Below are 6,000 nucleotides of genomic sequence, written 5' to 3'. Positions count from 1 at the left end.
TGGATTTCTGCTTTCGGACCGGAAATGCGATTGGTCGTAATGACTTTCAGAGTCTCCAGGGCCGTCATCGGAAACCGGAGTCTCTGACCGGCACAAAGGGGGTGAGACTTGTGACCGTATCAGTGATTCTGTGCTCTGTTTACACTTGTTTAGTGGATTGTTCTTATCACTTGTTCCTTCATCAATTCTTTCACTCTTTGTTTTAGACTTGTGATTGTGTTTTTCATTATATATTGTACTTCTCACTTACTGTAATCCAACAAACAATCCCACAGCATCCTCGGGAAGTTCCCACTCCCCACTGATCGAATCCTCTCATCTTGCTGATCTCGGTCCGACACGTCCACTCTTTATTATTTTCCACAGTGGTTGCCTGACCTGCTGAGTTCCTCCAGCATTTTGTGTGTGTTGTTCTCTGTTACACCTCCTCCTCTCTGTCCCTTTCTTTTCCCATTTCCTGCACCTCTCTCCCTTCCTCCATTCTTACCCATCTCTCCCACGCGCTCTCACTCCCTCTGTCCCTCTCTCACCCCAACTGTTCATTGCAGTCTCTCTCTCTCCCTCTTTATCACACTCTCTCTCACACACACAAACATCTGCCCTGTATTACTCTCACAATCACTCCCACACTCTCCTCCACTCCTGCCCTCTCCATCTCTTCCACCTCCATGCTGGTCCACTCTTTCCTTTCCCCCTCTCTCCATCCCACCCATGTTCCCGCTCCCTTCTCTCGTTTGCCCAAATTTCACGTAAAATTGTTCTCCCTCTCTGCCTCCCCACCCTCTATCGCTGATCACATTCTTACCCTCCACCTTCCTTCCTCCTTCCTTCAAGGTCTCTCTTCACCCTCTCACTGCATCCACTCGCTCATCCCACTCTCACCCTCTTCAACCTACTTACCCGCACTCTCCAATTCTCCCCCACCTATAGTCTACCCTTTGTCCCTTAACATCTCTCTCCCTCACTCTCTTTCTCTCCTCACCACTGTCACATCCGTCCTTCACCACGGAGAGAGGGAAAAGAGTGAGACGGAGATGGAGAGGAGGAGTGAAACTGACCGAGTCAGCAATTTATTGTATCAGCATTGGCCTCGTTCAGTGACCCCAGCTCTGGAGAGAGGGAGAGAGAGGAGAGAGGAGAGATTCCTATCTTCCACAGCCCTGTTTATCCATCTTCCCAGTATCTCCTGCTTCTCAACTTCCCCCGAGCATTGAAAATCATTGAAAAAATTCAAAGCGTGAGAAGTGTCACGAACATAGGTGGGAAGAGATTGAACAAGGGGGGGATAAGGTAGTGTCAAGGTATGCAGAAATGAGTTCAGTGGGGCAGGAGCAAGCTGAGACAATAGGTCTACCTGGACAGGCAGGTTTGTGGATCTTGGGTAGGAGGTAGAAAGGGGAAGTGCGGGGTGTGGGAACTATGAGGTTGGTGGCAGTGGATGGGAGATCCCCAGAGCCAATAAGTCGGTGATGGTATTGGATGCAATGGCCTGGTGCTCCTTAGTGCGGTCATAAGGGGTAAATAAGAGGAGGTATCAGAGAGTTGTCGCTGTGCTGAGCTCGTTGACTTCATTAACTTTGCCTCCAACTTTCACCCTGCCCTCAAATTTACCTGGTCCATTTCCGACACCTCCCTCCCATTTGAGTAAATCCGTGTCCTGCGGAAGCGACAGCAGATAAAGCCTTTCGGCTGGATGAGGAGGGCGCGGGAGGAATATGTTTCATATGAGTGATGTAGGATTCAGGAAGGTAGGGAGTAAGCAGAGGGTGAGGGGTCAGTGTGAGAGTGGTGTAAGGCGGAGGGAGTGGGGAGTAATGGAGGAGAGTGAGGGGGAGGAATAGTAGAGTTTGGGATGAGAGAGGAGAAGCGGAGAGAGACTAGAGAGAGGAAGGTGAGAGTGAGAAAAGTGAGAGAGAAGGACGAGATTCGGGGAAAGTGCGTAAATAGACCCTTCAGTCCGTCTGGACAGTTCCACCCGTGTTCACAGAGCCAGTGCTGTTTGCACACGGTTGGAATTTACTCCTGTAAACCTTCTCCACCCGCGTGTCGGGTCGGAGCTGGAGAGCTTTGTGACCTGGTATCAACACTCCCCACCCCCTCCATTTCACCAACACAATAGAGCTGGTTACTGACAACAGGAAGTCAGCCGCGGCGATGCAGACATTCCTGTTTACATCAACGGCAGATGATAAGGGGGTTGAGAGCTCCAATCTCCTGAGAGTGAACACCACTAACAGCCTGTCTTTCTCCAGCCACAAGGATACTATCGCCAATAAAGCTCAGCGGCATCTCTGCTTCTGCGAGAGGCTGAAGAAAATCGGCGCCTCCTGGACGACCATCAACTGTTTTTACAGAACACATCCTGTGCGGAAACTAGTCGTGTTGTCACGGAAACAGCACTGGCCACCACCGGAAACACTGCAGAGAGCTGTGAACAAGTTCAGTACATCATGGAAACTGTGGACACTGTTTACACATCTCTCTGCCTCAATAAAACAGTCCACGTTATCAAAGACCCCACACACGTCGAACATTCTGACTTCCTGAGAGATGGACCACTAACTTCACAATCTCCCTAATGCAGTGTTGTGATTAATTGGTCTGTATGATTCGTTGTTAATTAATTGTCCTCTCACATTTCGCGACCCCGCACTCCCAGTCCCGAGGTGATGAATTGATCTTTATGGACGGGATGCGAATCAAAAGTTATCACTGTACCTTGGTTCATTGAAAGCAAATGTCCCAATTTACGCTCACCTCTCCTCTCCTCTTCTCTCTCCCCCCTCTGCCTGTCACTCTCTCTTTCTCTCTGTCTCTCTCTCTTTCCCCCCTCTCTTTCACGTCTCTTTACCCCTCTCCTTTCCCCTCTCTTACCATCTCTCATCCCTCTCTTCTCCACACTAAACGGAAACAAACAGGCCTCTCCCGGAAACCACAAGCCTTTATCTTCTGAAAGAACATTGAATCTTTCCAACCGACGAGAAGTTATACAACATCTGTAATCCACTGAGTGTGTAAAACCGTCATCACAGTGCGGGGTGGGGGAGGGGTGCTGGTCTGGACGGGTGGGTGGCGGAGACCGCAAGCTACTGGAAAGGGGGAAATGGGAAGTAAACGAGAGGCAAGCGAAAGGTTAGGCATAAACGGAGTAAGAGACAATAAGGGAAAGATGCAGGTTGGTGACTGTGTAGGGAAGAATGTTTGGAGGAAAGAGGGGGAGGGTGCAAAAGAGAACGGATGAGGGAAAGAGAGGAAATAGAGAAATTGAGGAAAAGTATCTGTAGAGAGAGAGATGAAGAGAGTTAGGGGAGAGAGAGAGACGGGGAGAAAGGGAGAGAGAGGACAGTGGCGCAGAGTGGAGAATCTGGGAAGGAGTTTGGAAGAGTGTGAGCGGAGCAAGGAGTGAGAAGTGAGGAAAGAAAGGGAAAGAGGGACTGAGTGATAGATTAGGGATCCGAGATAAACAGTGAAGGGGAAGAGAGGGTAAGAGGGAAGGGCGAGAAGAGATTAAGGGGAACTGGGAAAGAGGCGCAGAGAGACTGGAAGCGTTGAAGAGGAAGAGACGAATATAGGTGAAGAGAGAGGCGAGTAGGTGGAAGTGGAAGACAGAGAGTGGGAAAGAGACAGTGGGAGACAAGAGATGGAGAGAAAGAGAGGGTGAGGGAACAGGGACAGAAAGTGGAGATAGTGGAATGAGGTGCTAATGAGGACTGTGGAGTACCACTCTGGAGTGGAGAAACATCACCTTTGAACTGTCCCACACTCACCTTGAAATAACGTCCTCTGGTAATTGAGATATTCACCTCGTGAACAAACGATGTCGGTTCTCTTCTCTCAGATCTCTCCTCAGCCTCAGTCTCCCTCTGGTCTCCCCTCAGCCCCCATCGCTACAGAGGAAACAACTGAAGCCTCTCCAACCTTTCATTCCCTCTGATCCATGAGGCAAACCCTCCATTTCCAGAACATTAACTCTCACCCGATCCTCCCTCCCCCGTAACAGGGTTAGAGTTCCTCCTGTTGTCAACCAAAGACCAGCGTTCTGTGGTGACGAGAGAGTCACCCGGATGGTGAGATGTGTCCAGGTGCCAGGGACAGGGATGACTCCGATCAGGTCCCTGGCATTCTAAAGGGGGAGGGCGAGCAACCAGACTTGTTGGTAAATATTGGCACCAATGACAGGTAACAAATGTCAGCAGGCCCTGAAAATAAATTTTGGGAGCGAGGTAAAGGGTTTGGGAACCGATGTGCTACCGCCGAGGATGAGGTAGTTGGTTCGTAGACAGAGACAGTATGTTGTGAGACTGCTGGCAATGAGAGGCTGCTGATAGGGCAACCTGGCAGTCGACAGGATGAGTTGCAATGGAAAAGACGCACAGAATCTAAAACACTGAACACAGGACTGAAGGTATTACACGAGGAAATCTGCAGATGCTGGAAATTCAAACACACACAAAATGCTGGTGGAACACAGCAGGCCGGGCAGCATCTATAGGAGATGCAATGTCGACGTTTCAGGCCGAGACCCTTCGTCAGGAATAACTGAAATGAGAGATACTAAGAGATTTGAAAGTAGTGGGGGGATGGGGAAATGCGAAATGATAGGAGAAGACCGGAGGGGGTGGGATGAAGCTAAGAGCTGGAAAGGTGATTGGCGAAAGTGATACAGAGCTGGAGAAAGGAAAGGATCATGGGAAGTGAGGCGAAAGAAAGGGGGATGGGGGGGGGAGCACCAGAGGGAGATGGAGAACAGGCAGAGTGATGGGTAGAGAGAGAGAAAAGAAAACCAACTAAATTGTCAGGGATGGGGTAAGAAGGGAAGGAGGGGCATTAACGAAAGTTAGATAGGTCAATGTTCATGCCATCAGGTTGGAGGCTACCCAGCCGGTATATAAGGTGTTGTTCCTCCAACCTGAGTGTGGATTCATCTTGACAGTAGAGGAGGCCATGGATAGACATATCAGAATGGGAATGGGACGTGGAATTAAACTATGTGGCCACTGGGAGATCCTGCTTTCTCTGGTGGACCGAGCGTAGGTGTTCAGCGAAACGGTCTCCCAGTCTGCGTCGGGTCTCACCAATATATAAAAGGCCACACCAGGAGTACCGGACGCAGTATACCACACCAGCCGACTCACAGGTGAAATGTCGCCTCACCTGGAAGGACTGTCTGGGGCCCTGAATGGTGGTGAGGGAGGAAGTGTATGGGCAGTTGTAGCACTTGTTCCGCTTACAAGGATAAGAGCCAGGAGGGAGATTGGTGGGAAGGGCTGTGGGAAGGGATGGGGGGACGAGTGGACCAGGAAGCCGCGTAGGGAGAGATCCCTGAGGAAAGCAGAAAGGCGGGGGGGGGGGGGGGAGGGAAAGATGTGCTTGGTAGTGGGATCCCGTTGGAGGTGGCGGAAGTTATGGAGAATTATACATTGGACCTGTAGGATGGTGGTCTGGTAGGTGAGGACAAGGGGAACCCTATCCCGAGTGGGGTGGCGGACGGATGGGGTGAGGGCAGATGTGTGGGAAATGGGAGAGATGCGTTTGAGAGCAGAGTTGATGGTGGAAGATGGGAAGCCCCTTTGTTTAAAAAAGGAAGACATCTCTTTCGTACTGGAATGAAAAGCCTCATCCTGAGAGCAGATGTGGCGGAGATGGAAGAATTGTGAGAAGGGGATAGCATTTTTGCAAGAGACAGGGTGAGAAGAGGAATAGTCCAGGTAGCTGTAAGAGTCTGTAGGCTTATAGTAGATATCAGTAGATAAGCCGTCTCCAGAGATGGAGACAGAAAGATCAAGAAAGGGTAGGGAGGTTTCAGAAATGGGCCAGGTAAATTTGAGGGCAGAGTGAAAGTTGGAGGCAAAGTTAATGAAGTCAACGTGCTCAGCATGCGTGCAGGAGGCAGCGCCAATGCAGTCGTCGATGTAGCGAAGGAAAAGAGGGGGACGGATACCCGTATAGACTTGGAACATGGACTGTTCCACAAAGCCAACATATAGGCAGGCATAACTG

This window comes from Hemitrygon akajei, unplaced genomic scaffold (assembly GCF_048418815.1).
Source record: "Hemitrygon akajei unplaced genomic scaffold, sHemAka1.3 Scf000044, whole genome shotgun sequence".
NCBI classification, from domain to species: domain Eukaryota; kingdom Metazoa; phylum Chordata; class Chondrichthyes; order Myliobatiformes; family Dasyatidae; genus Hemitrygon; species Hemitrygon akajei.
This window is presented reverse-complemented; position numbering follows the sequence as displayed.